Raw genomic sequence first — 24,615 nt, 5'->3', positions numbered from 1 at the left:
CCTTTCAAATCTCAGGAGGACTTTATCTTCTCTGCACTACTTTATTCTTGAACTGTGAAAAATAATTAATTTTGCTTTGGGAATATTACTCTTCTTGTGAATTGTATTTTACCTATTTGGTAAGATTCACAACCCTCTGAGTGAATAAAATTCTCTTCATCTCAGTCCTAAAAGGCCTACTCCTTATCCTGAGACTATGACCTCGAGTTCTAGACTCTCCAGCCAGTGGAAACAGCCTCCCAGCATCTACCCTGTCAAACCCCTTAAGAATTTTATATGTTTCAATGAGATCACCTCTCATTCTTCTAAACTCCAGAGAATATAGGCCTAGTCTACTCAATCTCTCCTCATAGCTCAATCCCCTCATCCCAGCAATCAATCTGGTGAACCTTCGTTGCACTTCCTCCATGGCAAGTATAACCTTCCTTAGGTAAGGAGACCAAAACTACACAATACTCCAGGTGTGGTCTCACCAAAGCCCTATATAATTGCAGCAAGATTTACTCTTATACTCCAACCCCCTTACAATAAAGACTAACATACCATTTGCCTTTCTAATTGCTTGCTGTACCTGCATGTTAACTTTCTGTGATTTGTGTACAAGGATGCCCAAATCCCCCTGCATACCAACATTTACTCGACTCTCACCTTTTAAAAAATATTCTGCTTTTCTATTCTTCCTGCCAAAGTGGATAATTTCACCTTTCCCCACATTATATTCTATCTACCACCTTCTTGCCCACTCATTTAACCTGTCTATATCCCTTTGCAGCCTCTTTGCATCCTCCTCACAGCTTACTTTTCCACCGAGCTTTGTATTGTCAGCAAACTTGGATATATTACACTCAGTCCCCTTAAGATAAACAGATTCCCTGCTTACTTAACCATTCCTAGGTTAAATTAAGGAATACAATATGCAATATTTAAAGGGGTGCTTCTGCTTTTTCATTAAAATGGCTTTCGATCATAAATATTGGGCAGCAGCAGCAAATAAAGAATAACTAAAGAGGTTCAAATAACAGGGGCCCTTTTAAGTAAATTAATTATATAAAAATGGAGCTAAAACAAACAGGAACTAAAGGGGCTGACTGAAATACAGAATGGAAAGCACTTTAAAGAACAGTGGACCTCCAATGCCAGAACTATGGCATTTTTGCTCAAAAACAATATGGAATTTTGGACCCAATGTTCTGAATTTTAATTCAGGAAAGGCAAATATCCACGACATGAGTGCAAGTTTGTAATATTTGCCCTATTGTGTTCAGTTTTGGGCACCTCACCTTAGGAAGGATATACTGGCCTGAGAGAAAGTATAGTAAGGATTCAGCTGCATGATTCATGGAATGAAGGCACTTTTCTCCGATGCACATCTGGGCAATCCTAGATGATAATCTTAGATCCCTGGAGATGAGGATGCTATGCTTGGTTTCCGGCAGACGGGCAAGGTTAAAGCTGCCTCTTTAGTTGGGGAAGTAAAGGTATTAAGGGATATGGAGAAAGGGCAAGGAATTTTGATTTTTTTAAATGAGCTGCCATGGTTAACAAAATGCTTGAGCAGGCTCAATGGGCCAAGTCGATGGACACCTGAACCTAACAGCAACATACTGGTAACATATGTTCCAACGAAAGGTCGTGAAACATTAACCCTGTTTTTCTCTCCATAGATGCTGCCTGACCTGCTGAGTATTTCCAGCATTTTCTGTTTTTATTTCAGATTTCCAGCATCCACAATATTTTGCTTTTGTAACATATTGGTAATGTTGCTTTAGGAATGTTGTGGGATTGTTGTATCCTATCTCACAAATGAGGGATTGTCTTAAACAGGAATTTATTAAGAAAGCTGCAATAAATAAAACACCAACCATATTACAGCAGTAAGGCCTAGAAATTCGGTTGGTTGCGCCAGCGATTAGCGCCTAATGAGCCCGAGATTTGGGGCGTTACCCAATTTTCGGCCGGGCGCATGATCCCAGCGCTTCCTGCCATATTGAGTAGCCTTTTAGCGCCGGCCCTAACTCTTTGCGCCCGCTCGCAGGCGCAGCCAGATCATGACGTCATTTCATTGTGCAACGCCTTTTTGGCGCCCCGGACCAGAAATTCAATGGCGCCCCCCTCCGTTCTGCCTGGCGCTATTAATGACAGTTGGATGGAACGTTACCAGGTCCTTCTCGGACTCGGGGGGCACTCTTTAAAGCGGACAACACTAGTATAAAAGCGGCAGCCATTTGGCCTGGCCATCCTGCTCGCTGCTGGAGAGAGTTGCAGACCTTCAGTTGCAGAGAGTTCTTCTCATTGAGCCAGAGGAGCCTTGGGACCTTCAGCCCTGTCCAGAACAGTTTGATCCTGAGAGATTACTGCGTCTTACTCGTCTGACAGAATAATGGGAGCTGCTTTGGAGGGGAACGTCATCCTGGCTGAACAACTGGCAAGAGCACAGAGACGGGGGGAGAGAGGGCCAGGATTGGCCAGAAGGAGGAGGGCCAATGGACGTCACCAAATCCGACCATACGCTGCCAGGGTTTTCAGGCAGCAGGTCTCATACCTTACCATGTCGGAGGAGCAGTGTCTGCGAAGGCTCAGATTCGGTAAGGATGTTGTGACTGAGCTGTGCCACCTGCTTGCTGAGGATCTGCAGCCGCGGCTATGGTGCAGGACCTCTCTGTCGGTGGCCGTGAAAGTCACTGTTGTCCTCAACTTTTACGCCAGCGGCTCGTTTCAGGCAGCAACTGGGGACATCTCAAATATCTCACAATTTGCGGTGCATTGCTGCATCCGGCAAGTGACAGCTGCCCTCTATAGAAGGAGGAGCGAATTAATCACCTTCCCTGTGACCCTGGAGAAGCAGGGGGAGCACGCGCAGGGCTTTGCGGCTATTGCGGACTTCCCCATGGTGCAGGGGGCCATTGATTGCACACACGTGGCTTTGCGGGTGCCATTACAGAATCCTGAGGAGTTCCGCAACCGCAAGGGGTTCCACTCCCTTAATGTCCAGCTGGTCTGTGATCACCGGCAGATGATCGTGGCGGTCAATGCACAATTCCCTGGCAGCAGCCATGACGCGTTCATCCTGCGGCAGACCTCAGTGGCTGACCTTTTTGAGGCCCCGGCTCACCCACGAGGCTGGCTTCTTGGCGACAAGGGCTATCCTCTCTGCCCATGGCTCATGACCCCGCTCCGTTTGCCCAGCACCCCGGCAGAAGAGCATTACAACAACAGCCATCAGGCGACCAGGAACATTGTGGAGCACACAATTGGTGTGCTGAAGCAGCATTTCCGTTGTCTAGACCATTCGGGGGGCGCCCTACAGTACTCGCCGGAGCATGTGGCGCACATCGTCGTTGTCTGCTGCATGCTCCACAACCTGCCCATCCGACGCACCCAGCCAATGCCAGCCGACCCTCAAGGTCCAGCAGAGCAGGCGGACGAGGAGGAGGAGGAGGAGGAGGAGGAGCATGCGGACGAGGAGGATCAGGAGGAGGAGGAGGAGGAGGAAGATGGGAGGGCTCCAGAAACTGGAAGGGCCGTCCGTCAGAGGCTCATAAGGACTTGGTTCTAGGCCCCTCGGACGGAATGCTGGCTGTGATTGGAACAGCGCCCTTCGGTTTGCAGTAAGCCTATGAAGGCCACCATGATTGTAAATACAGGTAGACTATCCTTTATCCGAAAACCTCGGGACCAGCCGTGTTTCGGTTTTCGGAAAATTTCGGATTTCGGAAGGTATTTTATAAGACTGGGAAATTTGTCGGGGGTGGGTCGGCGGGGGGGTCGCGGGGGGGGGTCGGGGGTGGGGGCCGTCGGGGTCGTCGGGGGGGTCGGCGGGGGGTCAGGGTCGGCGGGAGTCGGGGTCGGCGGGGGTCCACGGGGGGGTCGGCGGGGGGGTCGGCGGGAGTCGGGGTCGGCGGGGGTCCGCGGGGGGGTCGGCGGAAGTCGGGGTCGGCGGGGGTCCGTGGGGGGGTCGGCGGGGGGGTCGGCGGGGGTCAGGGTCGGCGGGGGGGGTCGGCGGGGGTCCGCGGGGGGTCGCCGGCGGGGGTCGGGGTCGTGCGCATGACTTACGCTGACCCTCTGCTCAGCGTAAGTCGTGCGCCACTCTGGTCATGTTGTGCGCACGACTTACGCTGAACGAAAAACCTTCGGTTTTTAGAGGGTTTCGGTTTTCGGAAGTTCGGATAAAAGGTAGTCTACCTGTAGTCTACAGCTCCATTGTAAATAAAACATTTTCTTTATTTTCAAACAAGTGCTTCCTTCCAGCATGACAACGTAATGGTAACAGAAATCATAACTAACAAACTAGCAGATAACTGTCTGGCAACCCGGCGAGACTAACCAAAACATAACAAACAAACACAGCAGGTGTGGACGGCCTTAAATTCGAAAAAAGACACGGCTTAGCACCTCCCTCTACTGTTGACCCCTTGATAGAGACCGACTTCTCTTACGAGGTCGGCCCCTTCCCTCCCTGCAGCTCCTCCGTAATTGGACCCCAGTGGCTGCGTCAAGGCTGGGGGACGCCTGCTGAGTGTCTGGAAGTGCTGAAGCCCCTGAGGGACGGCCTGGACGACCTCTGGGCTTGGAGGGCCCGCAAGCTGGCTGCTCCAACTGGGCATGTCTGGAAGCAGTCTGCCGTGCAGGTGGTGGCAGCTGCACTGCTGACGTTCCAGCGGTGGCATCAGGACTGCTCACATGCAGAGAGAGGACACCTGCACCGTGGTCGGCCAACACACTGGCACTCTGATGGGGCCGCACCGGATCATCCGCCACAATCGACTGCTCCACAGATTCATGGCCTGCTGTGGTGCTGCAAGGGCCTGGGGTGATCCTGCCTGATGCAGCTAGGGTGGCAGCAGTGAGTGTTCGCGTGGCCTCAATTTGCATGTGGACGAGGCCAGCAAGTGACTGCGTGGCAGCAGTGAGGACCTGCGTGGCAGGTTCCAGTGCTTCGGAGAAGCCATGGACAGTCCTTTCCACTGCTTCGGACAAGGCCGGAACAGTCCTTTCCACTGCTTCGGACAAGGCCAGAACAGTCCTTTCCACTGCCTCGGACAAGCCCTGGACAGAACTTTCCATTGCTGCCCTTAAGCCCTGGACAGTCCCTTCCATTGCTGCCCCAAAGTCCAGCGCACTCTTTGCCAGTGTGTCGATCGAGTCAGGCATCCTCCCCACTGCAGCCATAAGCTCAGTGTGCCTGAGCCGGGCCTGGGCACTCATTTCGGCAAGGCTACGCACCTCCTCTGCACTCTGTGCAGCAGTCATGGTGGCCTGCCTCGCCCTCCGGGGAGACGGCCCCCAAGCGTCCCTACCCCCCTCGCGTTGCTGCAGGCCGCTGGTTCCTGCAACTGGCTCCTCATCAGAGCCCCCCCACTCCCCTCCAGGGAACTACTATCCCCAGTCTCCAGATGCGGTGGCTCCCCTGAGGCTGGCACGGATGGTCCGGCTTCCTCCTGCTCGTCGCCTCCGGAGGCACTGGCACTGGCAGCTTGAGGGGCCGGCTCCCGAACTGGTGATGCAGCATCTGAAAGCAGGGAGGTTGAAGAGTGGCTTTGGCAAAAGGACAGTTTGGCAGCAAGGGATGCAAGAGTGCGGCAATGCTATGACATGGGTCCACAGTGAGAAAGCATGCTGGCGGGGGAAACAAGTGGAAGGAGACAGATGTAATATTTGAGAGCCTCACCATCGCTGTGGACAATGGGGTCGGCAGCTGCAGTGGTGACAGGACCACTCAGGCGTCCTCCCACAATCTGGTGGACTCTCTCCTCGAGATCCGTCAGAGGCTCCAGTTGAGGACGACCTCCTCCGGTGCGAAGCTGGTCCTTGCGGTTTCTCGCCAACTTGGCCTGCAGGGGAAAGGACGGGAAGTGATGTTACATGATGCCCTGAGTTTTGATCTCATGCCCCCCATGGTGGAACAGCCCTTACATGATGCCCTGAGTTATCATCTCATGCCCCCCATGGTGGAACAGCCCTTACATGATGCCCTGAGTTATCATCTCATGCCCCCCATGGTGGAACAGCCCTCACATGATGCCCTGAGTTATCATCTCATGCCCCCCATGGTGGAACAGCCCTCACATGATGCCCTGAGTCAAATGTGCATGTGTGTGACCAGAAAGGGTCATGTGTGCTTGCTGACAGATGGCCATTGGGGCATAGTGCACCCTGTAGCCATAAAGTCAGGTGCTAATGGAGGGATGCATAAGTTTACATAAACACCACTCACCCTCACGACCCGAGTGAGGTCGTTGAATTTCTTCCTGCACTGCACAGGGTTCCTGGTCGCCATGCTGCTGGAGTTGACCCTCTGAGAAACATCCCTCCAAGCTCGTCGGTAGTCCTTATGATTAGGCCTCCTGCCATTGTTGGGGTAGAGGACATCTCGCTGGCGCTCCACTGCGGCCACCAATTCCTCCAGAGACTCATTGGTGAAGCGTTCTGCTCTCTGCCTCACCCTCTCCATCTGCTCCAAGTTTTTTGCGCCAGAGAAGGGCCTGCGCCGATTTGCAGGCCTACAAGGTGCAGAGTGTGGATGCTGGAGCTGCCTGACCCACCCCTTTAAGAGCTGGCCGGTGCCTGGAAGTCTCGTGGTCATTGGTGATTGAGAGCACCTGCGCTGCGCCCGCCCGCCCCGATATTGGGTTGCGCCGGCATGTTAGTGCCTTAGGAGCCCCGTGTAATGCCTGAACTCGCGCCTCAATCACCTTTGGGGCGCTGCAACCCAATATCGCGCGAGGTGGCGATAAGTTGCGTATGGCTATAAAATTTGCGCTGCGCCAATTCTAACGCCCCAAGCGGGGCTATACCCAATTTCTAGGCCTAAATGTTTTAGTAATGGACACAGAAGCAGTGACATCCCGAATAATAGCATCAACAATATCCTCTTAATGTCAGACTAATCTAATTACCTATTTAATTGCTATATTTTTAAGAAACATGAATTAGTCATCTTCACATTCTGCAATTTTCCTTTATCTTGTTATTTATCTCATTAGAATACCTTTATTATTTAAAACTTTATTATTCATAGTTATATTATGCAACTTCCAGCCACTAATGAAGACAACCTTAAACTTATTCTAGAAACTTGTATGATTATTAATTGCAGTACACAAAGTGAGCAACAAAGCCTTCATTATCTAGCTAAAAGAACAATTACTCTACAAAAAAATGAGAACTGTTTCGCAGAATAATAAATATTAAACTCCAATGCTTATATCCTAATATAACTGTTGTGGCACAGATTGTGCATATGAAAAGAAAAACAAATCCAACTCTGGCCTCTTGCACATCCCCAATTTTAATCGCTCCACCATTGACGGCCATGCCTTCAGCTGCCTAGGCCCTAAGCTCTGGAATTCCCTCCCTAAGCCTCTCCGCCTTTTCACCTCTCCTCCTTTAAGATGCTCCTTAAAACCTATCTCTTTGACCAAGCTTTTGGTCACTTGCCCTAATGTCTCCTTTGGCTCGGTGTCAATATTTGTCTGATTACACTCCTGTGAAGTGCCTTGGGACATTTTACTACATTAAAGACACTATATAATTGCAAGTTGTTGTTGTTAATTGCCTCTGATTGAGTTAGTTAATCTTAGGCAGGGCAGCACTACAATTTAGCTCAGTACACTTGGGTTAGGAAGTGATGTTCCTGCTCCTGTTCACTATCCAGTGCCCCTTGAAGGAAAGTACGTGCATGGACATGGGAAAAGGACAGTCGGATTTTGCTGTAATGTCCCGATGATTGAATATTCTGCTGACAGTCACTGTCTAGACTCACACATAAAAAGTGGCAACTTGGGAAACCAGCACTTGTGCAGACATACCACAGCATGAGTCAGTGCCTTCTGAAGAGAGAAGAAAAATTGAAGAGGAAATTAAAACATAAAGCTGAGGAACTGCATGGAAGCAGAAGGTAAGTATTAAAAACAGATGAATCAAATCGCTAGGGCCAATCCAGGAGTCAAATGCAAACAAACGCCACATGCTATGGAAACAATTGTCCTAAAGGAGCACTGTCCTCCATGGGAAAAACATTTCCCAGGCTTTTATCAATTTATTCACAGACTGAATTGCCTCATGTTATTTGCGCAGCTACTCTGGCTCCTTTCTTCCCCCAACAAAAATGTCTTTTACAAACACTTTCTTATAAAGGTGACCCCCTTTAAGAGGAGCAATTTGTGCATTATTACAAATGAAAGATCAGATTATGTGAAATAATTTTAATTAATTTACCTTTTCATTTTTATTTATGCTGAATAGTTTCCAGATTTTTGATTTGATATTGAGCAGGTCAGGAGTTGTCTCTTCAGGCGTGAATTTTTGCCAATGGTGCGAAACAAGCTTTGCAGTGAATCAACTATGAAAATCGGGCGTGGTGTAAAACAGACACCATGCGCCCACGTTGCGCTATTGGCGAAGATCAGTTTCACCCCCGAAATGTCAGAGCCAACGCCAGCTATTATGGTACGTCTGTATGAGGTTGAAAAAGGCACAGATTCAAATCTTGAGAGTCTCACAAGATTTTGGGAAGTGGCATGGGTTAGCAAGTACTGTATTCTATATATCAGAAGTATACAGAAGTAATTCACTTAAAATAAAACAATTTATCAGTGAAAACCATTAAAAGTTGAAAATGAAGAACTTATTTGACATTGCATTTTTATCTAGACTTATCATTATAATTTGGGGTTTTTCATTTTTCCATACAGATACAGCCAAGCTATTTCCACCTACCCATACAATTGTGTAATTGGATACATTTCCTCACTAAAGTGCCTAGAGTTAAAGAAATTAAGGTTTATGTAAATAGATTATTTTTCATGATATGGTGACAGCAGCACCGGACTTGATAGTGAAATTTCAGCCCAGTGGTCTCAGTACTTGTAAATATAGCTATGATCATCATGTTAACATTCTATCATCATCTTATTGCAGTGCTTTCTCTTGTAAGTACGTCCTTTGCAGACTTTTTATATTCTGCTATTGCCTGAGCTATTGCCATAACTCAGCAAACAGTTTCAGATGTCTTACTCTCCAATAATCTGCTCACTGATGACCAGCTTGGGTTTGGCCAAGACCACTCGGCTCCCGACCTCATTACAGCCTTAGTCCAAACATGGATAAAGGAGCTGAATTCCAGAGGTGAGGTGAGAGTGACTGCCCTTGACATCACGGCAGCATTTGACTGAGTGTGGCATCAAGGAGCCCTAGTAAAACTGAAGTTAATGGGAATCGGGGGGAAAACGCTCCACTGGCTGGAGTCATACCTAGCACAAAGGAAGATGGTTGTGGTGGTTGAAGGTCAATCATCACAGCCCCAGGACATCACTGCAGGAGTTCCTCAGGGGAGTGTCCTGGGCCCAATGATCTTCAGCTGTTTCAACAATGACCTTCCCTCCAACATAAGGTCAGAAATGAGGATGTTTGCTGATGACTGCACAGTGTTCAATGCCATTCACAACTCCTCAGATAATGACGGAGTCCATGCCCGCATGCAACAAGACCTGAATGACATTCAGGCTTGGGCTGATAACTGGCAGGTAACATTCGTGCCACAGAAGTGCAAGGCAATTGTAGTGTCTGGGTATCAATAATACTCGGACTGCAGGAGAACAATAAAACAGGTATTTACTGAACAGAGGGGAACTCAAGACTGAAATACAGAAGCCTGCTGTGGCTTTATATACAGGGGTGGTCACTGCCGGTACTGCAGTATAGAATCAGTTCTTCTCTTAAAGGTACATACACAACAATTCCTCCCCTTTTAGATAAACAGTACATAACATTCATTTAACAACTAAATAATAATTAATTACAATTACAATTTTCTCTGTACTATATACACCAACTGAAATAATCATTTATAAGTTCAGTCTTTGAGGAGGCTTCCTGATCCTGACTGGATAGCGCCTTTTTCGAGTATCCTGTTCTTGCGGCGGAGTTGATTCTGGCTCATTGTCATTGGTTGGTTCATCAGCTTCCAATACCACTGCTTCTGAGGTAGACGCAATCTGTACTTCGGGTTGATTACCAGGTGCACCTGCTCGTGGTATGGGTTTGGCTTGTTCCTGTGACTCTAGAATCTGGTCAGCATGGCATCTCACAATGCTCTCTCCAACGTCCATTGTGTACATTAGTGGTCCCTGCTGTGTGCATATTGTTCCTGGCTGCCATTTTTCTGTTCAGTAGTCGCGGGCCAAGACTGGTTGCCCTATTTTGAAGCTCCTGGTTGGCTTCTCATTTATGTGCTGGAATTGCTTATCCTCAACATCTCGTCTTATGTTTGGTTTGAGCAAATCCAGGCGACATCTTAGCCTTCGGTTGAAGAACATTATGGCTGGAGCTTGGTTGGTGACTGCATGTGTCGCATTCCGGTAAGCAAAGAAGAAATTATCCACCTTGTGTTGTAGTGGTATGTCGTCATTATACATTGCCTTTATTGCCTTTTTAAAGGTCTGAACAAACCTCTCAGCCAATCCATTTGTGGCTGGATGATATGGGGCAGATGTGTAATGTTTCACCCCATTATTCCTCAGAAACCTCCAGAAATCCTCGGACACAAACTGTGGCCCATTGTCGGAGCAAATCTGTTCTGGCAAGCCATTCCTGGCAAAGATGGTCCGTAGGACTGCAATAGTTTTCTCCGTGGTGGTGGAGGACATTTTGATGACCTCTGGCCATTTCGAATGGGCATCCACAGCAATTAGGAAAATTGAGTCCATAAATGGACCAGCAAAATCAATGTGTACCCGTTGCCATGGAGATGAGGGCCACTCCCACCGTCAAATCATAGGCCCGAGAGAGTGTCGGGTCATTTCGGGTTTCCTTCTCTATACTTGAGTTTGTAACAGGTAGACATTCGACTATGGTCGCATGGAATATCTCAACAGGGTCCACTGCAGGTGCTTCCTCTACCATAGGCAACGGTAGGCGCGACAGCCCATCAGCATTTCCATGCTGTTTCGTACCCTTGTACCTAGAAAAAGTGACCATCTTTGCAGCCATTGCGCCGTCATCACCGGAACGCCCTTCTTTGGGTTAAAAATGGAGACCAGGGGCTGATGATCAGTCAGTAGGGTGAATTTCTGCCCGTGCAGATAGTGATTGAACTTCTTCACCCCCCACACCAGGCTGAGGGCCTCCCTGTCAATCTGGGCGTAGTTACGCTCAGCTGAGGTTAACGAGTGCGACGCAAAGGCTATTGGCCTCTCTGAACCGTCAAGGAATTTGTGTGACAGCACCGCTCCGATGCCGTAGGGAGACGCATCACATGCTAACCAAATCGGTAGAGTTGGATTGTAGTGTTGGTTTTCTTTCCTGACCTGCAGACTCTTGCTATGTGTCCCATTTTCCCACATTGCCTGCATGCTTTGTCCTTAAACCAGCAGTCCTTCTGATCATGGGCTGTTCTGCCGCAGTGATAGCACTTTTCTGCTCCATACGCCATTTCGTTAGCGCTGTATTCCTGTGGTTTCTGTTGTATTTCCGCAGCTCCCCGTGCTGCTGCTTCGTAGGATACTGCCACGCTGAAAGCCTGTTCTAGCGTCAGGTCCTTTTCCAAAAGTAGTCGTTTCTGGGTTCCTTCACTCTGGAGCCCGCAGACAAACCTACCCCGTAAGGTGTCTGCCAGTCCTGCTCCGAACTGGCAGTGCTTCGATAACTTGCGTAGTTCCGTAAGATAGTCAGCATTGCTCTCATCTTTGTGCTGGTTTCTTTTATGGAACTTGAATCTTTCTGCTATCAGCAGCGGTGTAGGGTTTAGGTGTTCCTGTAAGATATTAACAATCTCTTCAAAACTTTTCTCCATTGGTTTAGCTGGGGTAATTAAATTCCGCAATAGGCCATACGTTCTCGCGCCCATCAAATTTAATAATACCGACGCTTTCTTTCCATCGGCCACCTCATTTGCCTCGCGGTACACTTGAATTCTTTCCACATACGTGGTCCAGTCTTCTACCTCGTTGTCGAAAGCAGTGATACTGCCACTCTTCGGCATCTTGAGTGATTTAAAATGGGGCCTCCCGCGCTTTTTCTTCTTCCCCAATGGAATAAAATGGCGCCTCCCGCACTTTTCCTTCTTCCCCTTGCTGCCACACTGCTCCTAGCGTTCTACAGGGTAATGGCGGCGATCCGCAGCTTCGGCGCGTATCACTTTTCCTTCCCCCCGTTCTATCCTCTCCATGCTGCCCGGTTCTTGAGCACCGACCACGCCCTGTGCGCTCCACCCTCTCTCTCTCTCTTCCTCCCGACGACGCTGCACGGCCCCCTTGCAGAGCCGCTCGATCGAGCCCGAACCCGCCGCAGTCCAGAAGGGTCAGCGCACTACCTGCTACCAGCACGACTTGCTGGAACACCTCGACTGGGGAGCCAGGCCCAGCTCTCCACAGCTTCCCCTGCAACTCTCCGATGGATCCCTGGGCGGTTGCCCGCGGTCGACGCCCGCCGTTCTGACTTCGACCTCCAAGAAGCTTCTCTTGAGGGAAAAGATCCCCGTGAGGCGATGCAGTACTGCAGGTGAGTTCGAACCTGCCCGTCGCCAGTGTAGTGTCTGGGTATCAATAATACTCGGACTGCAGGAGAACAATAAAACAGGTATTTACTGAACAGAGGGGAACTCAAGACTGAAATACAGAAGCCTGCTGTGGCTTTATATACAGGGGTGGTCACTACCGGTACTGCAGTATAGAATCAGTTCTTCTCTTAAAGGTACATACACAACAGCAATGACTATCTCCAACAAGCGAGAGTCTAACCATCTCCCCTTGACATTCAACGGTATTACCATCATCGAATCCCCCACCATCAACATCCTGGGGGGTCACAATTGCCAAGAAACTTAACTGGACCAGCCACATAAATACTGTGGCAACAAGAGCAGGTCAGAGGCTAGGTATTCTGTGGTGAGTGTCTCACCTCCTGACTCCCCAAAGCCTTTCCACCATCTACTAGGCACAGTAAGGAGTGTGATGGAATACTCTCCACTTGCCTGGATGAGTGCAGCTCCAACAACACTCAAGAAGCTCGACACCATCCAGGACAAAGCAGACCGCTTGATTGGCACCCCCTCTACCACCTTAAACATTCACTCCCTCCACCACCGGTGTACCGTGGCTGCAGTGTATACCATCTACAAGATGCACTACAGCAACTCGCCAAGGTTTCTTCGGCAGCACCTCCCAAAGACACAACCGCTTCCACCTGGAAGGACAAGGGCAGCAGGCGCATGGGAACACCACCACCTCCAAGTTCCCCACCAAGTCACACACCATCCTGACTTAGAAGTATATCGCCGATCCTTCATCGTCGCTGGGTCAAATTCCTGGAACTTCCTACCTAACAGCACTGCGGACTGCAACGGTTCAAGAAGGCGGCTCACCACCACCTTCTCAAGGGCAATTAGGGATGGGCAATAAATGCTGGCCTTGCCAGCGACGCCCACATCCCATAAAAACTAACTTTTAAAAAATGATCTTCTGCAAATATACTATAACTGCAGTGGTTTAATGGGTTGCAATTGTGGTTTGTGATATTAATAATGAACATGCTTAAAATAAATAGGTTATAGCCTTTTTTAAATAGTGGACAAACATTTCAAACAAGTGCATTCGGCATTATTTTAAGTACTGATTAAAGAACTACATATACAGCAAATTCCTCCAGAAACAAAAAATATTTTAACAGGAGCAATAACCCACTGAAAAAAATGGGTTAACATCTCCGTTAAAATTTCAGATGAAGACATTAAAGTGGTAAAATTGGGTGCCTTATCACCTCTTGTTAGTGCACCCGGGGCGCTAATGGGGCGCAAATGGCTTTGCAGCCGGGCGCGGTGTTGACATCAACTCCCGCCATATTTGGTGGGAGCTTTGCAGCGGCGCTACGGCGTTGTGCCCGATCTCCTTCGCCGAAGATCATGATGTCATCACCATGCGCATCGCGCCGGTAGCGCCCCGGACCCAAAACTGACTTACGCTCCCTGCAGTAGCACTGTGCAAAAACATCAATAGCTATAGCAGGCATGCATCGGGCGGCCGGCCGCTTCGGGGGCGATGATTAAAGGCGAGGTGACCGAGGTAAGTGGAAAAAAAACTTACCTTTCCTATTCTAGTTTTTTTCGTGGATTCCTACCCACGATTGATCAGCTTGGCACTCTGCTTGAGTGCCGGACTGATTGCACTGGATCGCGGCTCCCTTGGTGGTCCAGGTAGGTACTTTTCAAATTACAGAGCATGAAATGATGGCCCTTCCCTGTAAGGGAGGTAACGAGCCTTTGAATGCGGAAGCGCTGCACGGCCCAGTGTGCAGCACTGCTGAAGTCTCCACCCCGCTCTCTGATGTTAACGCCATAAGAAGGAAGTGGAGCGTTTGATTCAGCGCTCCACTTCCATCTTGGGGCGCAAAAGCTCAATTTTGCGGTCGCCGGTGCTAATTAGGGCCGGGCGCTAAAGCTAGTGCCCAGGCGATGTTAGCACCCCAAAATGGTCGATACTGAATGTTTCCCCCTAAGGTATGTTAGCATCCCACAATGTGACATTTTGCATTGTTAGAAGTTTGTTTTTAACTATCTTACTTAATTTTTACTTTTGTTCTTCTCATAAATAGTTTCTATCACACTTTCCTTTCCTTCTTCATTTTTCAGTTCCTTTTTTCTGTCTTTGTGCTCTTTTCTTCTCCAATAGTGATTTCTTCAGTTTTATTTTTGTTACAGTTTAAAGAGTCATAGAGGGAAAAATTGGGTGAGCAGCGCCACCTGTTAGCGCCTATAGAGGCAGTCAGTGGCTGTAGCGCCACTGGCTGCGCCTCCCGCGATATTCAGCAGGGGCGCTAATAGTGGCGTTAGACATTTGCGCTGCGCCGCCACCGATGACGTCATCGGTGTGCGCAGCGCCCCATTCGCGCCCCGTTCACGATATTTGGTAGCGAACGCCGCAGTTGCGCCGTTCGCTACCCGCGCCCGGTTCACGGGGCCTTGCTGTGCCGGCAGAGGCGCAAGTTAAGGTGGAGGTGCGGGGCGGCCGCTTTTTCGGCGGCCGCTTGCCAGCACCTCCGTCCCCAGCCTCCTGGTCCCCCCCCCCCGCGGCATTGCCGGCTGTTTCCCGAGAGCCCGGCACTTCTCCTTGGTACCGGGCTCTTTTGCCGGCACTCGCGATCGGGGCTCGCGCTGTTGCAGGCCCCTCCCCCTTAACAGTGGGAGGAAGGCCTGCAGTACCACAGCGTGCCGTGCCGCAGCGTGTGGCGCTGCGGCACGTAGCACTGCGAAATTCACTTTCAGCGCCCTAAGAGGGATGCGGAGCGCCTTGAGCCGCGCCCCGTCTCCCTCTAGGGGCACTTCAACTGAATTTGCGGCGATCGCTAATGTGGCGATCGCGGCGCAAATTCCAGTGCCCAGGTGAACTTTGCGCCGCTTGGGTGCCTCAGGCCAATTTCTAGGCCATAGAATCATAGGGGGAGAAATTGGGTATAGCCCCATTTGGGGCGCTAGTTCTGGCGAAGCGCAAAGCCCAGCGCCAGTTGTGATTTAGCGCCACCTGGTGCGATATTGGGTCGTTGCGCCCCTGAGGATGATTGCGGCGCTAAATCAGGCGCTGCACGAGGCTCTTAAGGCGCTAACCCGGGGGCGCAACCCAATTTAGCGGCGGCGGGGCGCAGCGCTGGTGCTTTCAATAATCACTTTCCCTGAGACACACTGGCGCCGGCGAGCTCTTAAAGGGGCAGGTCAATTGGCATCACCAGACACACTCACTGCCTTGTAGGCCTTCAAAGCGGTGGGAGCCTACCTGTGGTGCACCAGCCTAGCAAGAAATGGAAAGGGTGAGGCAGAGGGCGGAACGCCTCACTGATGGGGCATTGGATGCTTTGGTTGGCACAGTGGAATCAAGGCCAAAGAAGATGGTCGGAATGTGATTTATGTTTTGGACAGTCTTCCGGGTGTGAGGGGCAGTTATGTGTCAGTGTATTAGTTTTGCTTTCTGTTGCCATAGCTTTCTCATGTTTGAAGGAACCACATTTTGTGTAATGAAACACTTTCTTCATTTACAATGACCATGCCTTCTGTTTACATGCATCTTGCCCTTCACAGGCTTGGGGGTATCAGACCGGTTCCATTCCTGTTCTTGGAATGGCAGCAAGCATTCCGTGAGAGGGGCCTAGAAGTTACTTCTGATCAGCCTCTGACACGCAGCCTAAGAAGAGCTGCTCGCGTAGAAGTTCAGGCCAGCAGGCATCTTCTCAGCCACCGACAGAGATGTCCTGCACCTTATCTGAGGCTGCAGATCTGGCTGAAGCAGCTGGCACAGCTCAGTCACCACCTCCTTTCTAAATCGCAGCCTTCTGACACACTGCTCCTCCGGCATGTCCATGTAGGAAAACTGCTGTCTGAAAACCCTGCCAGCGTAAGGTCTGCTGTGGTGACGTCCGTTGGCCCTCCTCCGTCTGGCCATGCCCGCCCCCCTCTCCCAGCGTCTCAGTGCCCTTTCCAGATGATTCAGCAGCAGGACGTTCCCCTCCAATGCAGCCTCCATAATAAGTGCCCACAGGAAGGTTCCCCATTGTCAAGGCTCACCAACAGCAAGGTGATGGTCAGAAGGCTGAAGATCGTCTGCCTGCGCTGGCTCAGTGGTCAAATGGCTCCCAGTGTGCAGCTCAGCAACTCTTTATAGCTCTCGAGGAAGTTGTGCTCCAAAAATGGCTGCCGCTTTTAAACCACACCAGTCCCTTTTAAATAACGCTCCTCCAGCCCGAGAGCAACTTGGTAAGGTCCAGGTAAGCTGTCACTATTAGCGCCAGGCGCTACGGAGGGGGTCGCCACTGAATTTCCAGTCCGGGGCGCCCAAAAGGCGTTGCACACTCAAATGACATCATAATCAGCCTGCGCCCATGATCGGGCGCTAAGATTTAGCGCTGGCGCTAAATGCATGCTCAATATGGGGCGAGGCGCTAGGCGCCTTGCGCCCACCCGGAAATTGGCTAACGCCCCACTTCTCGGCCTCTTTAGGCGTTAATCGGTGGCGCAACCAACCGAATTTCTCCCCCATAGAGTCATAACAGAACATAAGGAGGCCATTCAGGCCATCGAGTCCATGCGGGCTCTCTGTAGAGCAATCCAGTCAGTTCCATTCCCCCACTCTATCCCCGTAGCCCTGCAAGTTTATTTCCCTCAAGTGCCTATCCAGTCTCCCCTTGAAAACATTGAGTGTGTTCGCTTCCACCACTTCTGTCAGCAGCGAGTTCCAGGTCCTCACCACTCACTGCATAAAAAAGCTTTTCCTCACATCCCCCCTGTATCTCTTGCCCAAAACCTTAAATCTGTGCCCCCTAGTCCTTGTACCATCAACTAGTGGAAACAGCCTTTCCCCGTCTAGCCTATCCAAGCCCGTCATAATCTTGTACACCTCTATCAAATCACCCCTCAACCTCATTTGCTCTAACGAAAACAAATCCAGCATCTCCAACCCGTCCTTGTAGCTAAGATCCCCCATCCCTGGAACCATTCTGGTAAATCTCCTCTGCACCCTCTCAAGGGCCTTCACATCCTTCCTAAAGTGTGGCAACCAGAACTGTAGTGATCAATAACATGTCATTCTGTGGTGGACACTAGGTAGAGCAGTAGAGCTGTATATAGCTGTATGTATAAAACTACACTACCCATGAGGCTAGGATACCCACAAGGCAGCAGTCAAGATGGAAGCCTCTACAAGATGCTGTACCTAGTCCACATGGCTCAATAAAGTAACTAGCAAAAGCTAGCTGTGTTCATAATAAGAATGTCTAGTTATTAATGAACATAACAAGAACTGGACGCAATACTACAGTTGTGGCCTAACCAGCATATAAAGGTTCAGCTCTACTTTTGTACTCAATACCTCTATTTATGAAACCCAAGATCCCATATACTTTGCTAACCACTCTCTCAATATATCCTGCCACCTTCAGGGACCTATGCACCTTAACTCCCATGTCCCTCTGACCCTGCACACGCTTTAAAACTCTACCATTAAGTGTATATTGCCTCTCCCTGTTCCTTCTGCCAAAATACATCACTTCACATTTCTCTGTATCAAATTCCATCTGCCACTTGTCTGTCCTGTTGCAGTCGATTGGTATCATCCTCACTGTTTGCCACAACCCCAAGTTTGGTGTCATCGGCAAATGTAGAGATTCTACTCTATATTCCAATATCCAGGTCATTTATATATATCTAAAAAAGCAGTGGCCCCAGCACTGACCCTTGGGGAACACTACTGTATACCATCCTCCAGTCTGAAAAACAGCCATTTACCACAATTCGCTGTTTTCTGTCCTTAAGCCAATTCCTTATCCAAGCTGCCACTGACCCACCTATTCCATGAGCCTCAATTTTGTTAACTAGTCTTCTATGTGGTACTTTGTCAAACGCCTTCCAAAAATTCATGTAGACAACATCCCTTCATTGATCCTCCCTGATACTTCATCAAAAAATTCAATTAGATTAGTCAAATCCGTGTTGGCTCTCCTTAATTAGCTTAAACCTCTCCAATGCCTGTTAATTTTTTCCTTGATTATTGTTTCTAAAACTTTACCCACCACTGATGTTAAACTGACCGGCCTGTAGTTACTAGGATTGTCCTTACACCCTTTCTTGAACAATGGTGTCACATTTGCCACTTTCCAATCCTCAGGCACCTCCCCCACATCTAGGGAAGATTGGAAAATTATGGCAAGCCCTTCCACTATCTCCTCCCCCAATTCCCTTAGCAATCTGGGACGCAAGCCATCTAGACCCGGCGACTTATCCACTTTAAGCATACCCAACCTTTCTAGTACATCCTATCTATCAATTTTCACCCCTTCCATTGCTTCCACCTTTTCCACTGCTACTGATATTTTGTGAGCATCCACTTCCTTAATAAACACCAATACAAAGTGCTCATTGGGCTGGATTTTGTGAATGGAGGCGAGTTGGAGGCGGGACTGCTGCTTGTCATGTCACTGTCCCGCCTCCATCCTCGCCTGACCATTCAGAGGGATTTTCCCCTGATTGAGCTTGTTAAGCCCGCCCGGCGGGCTCAGCAAGCCAATTAGGGAAGAAGTCACTGACAGATCACGTCAACGTCAGACGTGTTATCTGTCAAACCCTCTTGAAAGAAGAAATGACAGCGTTTGACAGCTCTGTGAAGCTGTCAAACACTGACATTCTCTTTAGCTTGATGAGTCTTTGTGGTGTGGACTCAACAAACATTGAAAATAAGTAAATTTCAGATGTCTGATGGATCGGAGGGTCCAACAGCCATTACCTGAAATTGACAAGGTGGATGTCTGCTCTCCCGATCCAGCGCGGTTAAAGGCTATAGAAGGAAAAAAAGGTAGTTGAACACTTTTTTAAACTAATCACTCACCTTGCATACTTACCACTCCACGCTTGCACCCATCATTCACCTCTACTTCCAGGTGTCTCCGACCACTGCAGACCTCCTCCACGTCTCCTCCAACCCGGCGGGGTTCTCCAAGGTTGGGAAGCCTTCACTTGTGGAGTTAAAATGGCACTAATCCTTTTTTCTGCCTGTTAACTACCTGTTCACAGGCAGTTAAAAGGATTAAAAGCCTTTCCCCCCTCCAGGAGACGGAACCCGAAGCTGCACATTTTCCCGCCTCCTAGCAAGTGGGCACGGAGGCGGGATGGGGGGCGGGTCTGCCATCCGCCCCCACTTTCTCTGATTTTACAGGCTGTCCCGCCTCCATGCCCACCTCCTCGGGGCTTGGAAAACCTAGCCCTTTGAGTATTCTAGCCTTGCCCTGCACCTCTAAGCATATAAAACCTTCTTTGTCGCCTATTTCCCCACCCCGCCTCTTACTACCCGCTTACTGTTTACATGCCGGTAGAAGATTTTTGGGTTCCCTTTTATGTTAACCACCATTCTACTCTCATATTCGCTCATACATTTCAGAAATTCCTCCCCCTCCTTTCCCTTTACGCTAGCATTATCCCAATCGATATTTGGGTAATTAAAGCCCCCCAATATCACCAATTATAGCTCTTGCATATCTTTGCGATTTCCCTGCAGATTTGCTCCTCTACCTCCCTCTCACTATTTGGAGGCCTATAGAATACGCCCAATTTTTTTAAATTCATTTATGGGATGTGGGTGTCACTGGTAAGGCCAGCATTTATTGCTCATCCCTAATTGCCCTTGAGAAGGTGGTAGTGAGCCGCTTTCTTGAACTGCTGCAGTCCGTATGGTGAAGGTACTCCCACAGTGCTGTTAGGTAGGGAGTTCCAGGATTTTGACCCAGCGACGATGAAGGATCGGCGATATACTTCTAAGTCAGGATGGTGTGTGACTTGGAGGGGAAATTGGAGATGGTGGTGTTCCCATGTGTCTGCTGCCCTTGTCCTTCTAGGTGGAAGAGATCGCGGGTTTGGGAGGTGCTGCCGAAGAAGCCTTGGTGAGTTGCTGCAGTGCATCTTGTAGATGGTACACACTGCAGCCACGGTATGCCGGTGGTGGAGTGAGTGAATGTTTAATGTGGTGCCAATCAAGCGGGCTGCTTTGTCTTGGATGGTGTCGAGCTTCTTGAGTGTTGTTGGAGCTGCACTCATCCAGGCAAGTGGAGAGTATTCCATCACACTCCTTACTTGTGCCTTGTACATGGCAGAAAGGCTTTAGGGAGTCAGGAGGTGAGACACTCGCCACAGGATACCTAGTCTCTGACCTGCTCTTGTTGCCACAGTATTTATGTGGCTGGTCCAGTTAAGTTTCTGGTCAATGGTGACCCCCAGGATGTTGATGGTGGGGGCTTCAGCGATGGTAATGTCACTGAATATCAAGGGGAGGTGGTTAGACTCCCGCTTGTTGGAGATAATCATTGCCTCGCACTTCTGTGGCGCGAATGTTACCTGCCACTTATCAGCCCAAGCCTGAACGTCGTTTAGGTCTTGTTGCATGCGGGTATGGACTGCTTCATTATCTGAGGAGTTGTGAATGGCATTGAACACTCTGCCATCATCAGTGAACATCCCCATTTCTGACCTTATGTTGGAGGGAAGGTCATTGATGAAGCAGCTGAAGATGATTGGGCGAAGTGTAGCGTTGGTCCCTTAGAGGCTAAGACAGGAGAAATTATAATGGGGAATAAGGAAATTGCAGAAACTTTAAGCAAATATTTTTTATCTGTCTTCACAGTACAAGACACAAAAAGCATACCAAAAATACTGAGGAACCAAGGTGCTAATGAGAGTGAGGAACTTAAAGTAATTAAGATCAGTAGAGAAAAAGTACTTGAGAAACTAATGGGACTAAAAGCCAACAGATCCCCTGGACCTGATGGCCTACATCCAAGGGTTCTAAAACAGGTGGCTGCAGAGATAGTGGATCCATTGGTTGTGATCTTCCAAAATTCCCTAGATTCTAGAACGTTCCCAGTGGATTGGAAGGTAGCAAATGTATACCCGCTATTCAAGAAAGGAGGGAGAGAGAAAACAGGGAACTATGGATCAGTTAGCCTGACATCAGTCATCAGGAAATTCTGGAACCATTATTAAGGAAGTGGTAACAGGGCACTTAGAAAATCATAATATGATTCGGCAGAGTCAACATGCCTTTACGAAAGGGAAATCGTGTTTGACAAATTTGTTAGACTTGTTGAGGAACAGTAAAGGTTGTTACTCAAGATAAGGGCTCATGGGGTTGGGGGTAATATATTAGCATGGATAGCGGATTGGTTAACAGAAAACAAAGAGTAGGAATAAACGGGTCATTTTCCGGTTGGCAGGCTGTAACTAGTGGGGTGCCACAAGAATCCGTGCTTGGGCCTCAGCTATTTACAATCTATATTAAAGACTTAGATGAAGGGACCGAGTATAATGTATCCAAGTTTGCTGACGATACAAAGCTAGGCGGGAAAGTAAGCTGTGAGGAGGACACAAAGAGCCTGCAAAGGGATAAGGACAGGTTAAGTGAGTGAGCAATAAGGTGGCAGATGGGGTATAATGTGGGGAAATGTGAGGTTATACACTTTGGTAGGAAGAATAGAAAAACAGAATATTTTTAAATGTTGAGAAACTATTAAATGTTGGTGTTCAGAGAGATTTAAGTGTCCTTTTACAGAAAACACAATGTTAGCATACAGGTACACCAAGCAATGAGGAAAGCAAATGGCATGTTGGTCTTTATTGCAAGGGAGTTAGAGTATAAAAGTAAGGAAGTCTTGCTATAATTGTACAGAACTTTAATGAGACCACACCTGGAGTACTGTGCACAGGTTTGGTTTCCTTATCTAAGGAAGGGTACACTTGCCTTAGAGGCGGTGCAACCCAGGTTCACTAGATTGATCCCTGAGATGAGAGGGTTGTCCTATGAGGAGAGATTGAGTAGATTGGGCCTATACTCTCTGGAGTTTAGAAGAATGAGAGGTGATCTCACTGAAACATATAAGATTCTGAGGGGGATTACAGGGTAGATGCTGAGAAGTTGTTTCCCCTGGCTGGAGTGTCTAGAACTAGGGGGCATAGTCTCAGGATAAGGGATAGGCCATTTAAGACTGAGATGAGGAGGAATTTCTTCACTCAGAGGGTTGTGAATCTTTGGAATTCTCTGCCCCAGAGGGCTGTGAATGCTGAGTCTTTGAGTATATTCAAGGCTGAGATAGATAGATTTGTGGACTCTAGGGGAATCAAGGGATATAGAGATCGGGCGGGAAAGTGGAGTTGAGGTTGATGATCAGCCATGATCTTATTGAATGGTGGAGCAGGCTTGAGGGGTCATATGGCCTACTCCTGCTCCTAATTCTTATGTACTACATTTCATATTTTGTTGCCAAGGAATATTTCCCTTTTTTCTCTTTACTGTGCGAGGTCCTTTAGCATGGCAAAGGTAAACTTTTGTCTGTGATGTCTTTTATCAGATAATAAATATATACAGTACGTTGTGTTCTTTTTCCTTTGATACTGTTTAAGTCACAACAAAAGGGAGGCTCACAGATACTGTGAATAATGGTACTGATGATGAATCCTAATTTTTGTCTCTCCAAAGTATTAAAGACAAGATTTTAGTGGGTCGAATGTTGCTGGAAAAATAACAGCGTGTTAATGGCACAGCCCCTTATTTATGCACAAATCGACCAGCAAGTTCAAGGGATTAAGAAATACTCGGTGAGTTGCGAATCTCCAGAACTTGCTGGTTGATTTACGCCACTTGCTTCACACATAAAGTATCTCGCCCTTATCCTCATTATCTTTAAGAAATTGCTGGGTTTGCACATTAATTGCTGATTAAGCATGCCACAGACAGTTAAGGCTGGAATTTAACAGTGTAAGTACCTTTTTAATAACGTGATAATTGTTAATGCAATGCCACTCAACCTCTCTGACCCAGAAAGGGAACACTTTAAATTGTTCAACCCATTCCTGCACATAGCAAATTCTTGTTAGAGATTTTTAAAATATCAGATGTTCAATTTTTTTTATTCTTATTTTTTCTTTCCATCTCTCTTAATCCAATCTTTCTTTCCCTCTCTTTATTCCTCTTATTGTATCTGATTTGACTCTAATTCACCCTCCTTCTCCGTTGTCTATCTGTTTCTTTCTCAATCCTTAAATCTCATTAGTTATGGAGATATCCTGTTGGTCCCTCTGTTGACCTCACCACTTTATTATCAGTTCGCACTTCCAGAAAGTTATGGTGCAAAATTTTTCAAGCTGAAGGGTGCAGGAAAAAGTCTAATGAACGCCGCATGCCGCATTATGCCCCGTTCCAGCAAGATCTGGCCCAGTGTGTATCAAAATAAATATTACCAAAACCAACTTCCTGCAAAGCCTTCACTGTCTTGCCGTCATTTCCCATGACAGCTATCCCCAGTCAATTTATTAGGATGAATCCACTCGTTTAACTCATTCATTTATTTTTGTGGCTGATATCCCGTGTTACCTCCCAGGTTGAAGGACGTCATGGTAGTAAGGCTTCTGGAAAGGAATGGAGAGCAGCCAAAGAGCGAGGTCCATGTTGGAACTAATGACATAGAGCACATTTGAGGTCTTACAGAGGGAGTTTAAGGAGTTAGCTATTAAATTGAAAAATAAGACCTGAACATGGTAATATCTAGAATGCTTCCTGGGCCACGTGCTGGGCAGGTTAAGGGGAAAAAGATTAAGAAAGTCAGTGCATGGCTGCAGGCTGGTGCAGGGGGAAAGAGTTCACATTCTTGAAGCATTGGAAAAACAGCAGGCTCTACTATTGGAATGGGCTTCACCTGAACTGATATGGTGCAAATGTCCTTGTGGAATGTGTAAATAGAGCTGTGGGAAAGGATTCAACTAATATGCCAGAGGGTGGGGAAAGTCTAGATTTGAGACTAGGAGAGAGCAAGATTAATAAACTTGTTGGAATAGAACCAGAGGCTTAAATGAAATAAATACTGAGAAAATATCATCTCAGAGGAGAAAGGGAAACAAAGAGGCGATGGGGTTGTAAGTATAAAAACACTGTTGTAGAAGGGATATTATACAAATTAAATCAGAAAAGCAGGAAAAAGAATAAGGGTCAATGTTCCAAAGAATTGAAGTCAGAATTGTTTTTTTTTAAATTTGTTTATGGGATGTGGGTGTCGCTGGCAAGGCCAGCATTTATAGCCCATCCCTAATTGCCCTTGAGAAGGTGC

This window comes from Somniosus microcephalus, chromosome 2 (assembly GCF_052327205.1).
Source record: "Somniosus microcephalus isolate GS21.2 chromosome 2, FLI_Smic_1.0, whole genome shotgun sequence".
NCBI classification, from domain to species: domain Eukaryota; kingdom Metazoa; phylum Chordata; class Chondrichthyes; order Squaliformes; family Somniosidae; genus Somniosus; species Somniosus microcephalus.
This window is presented reverse-complemented; position numbering follows the sequence as displayed.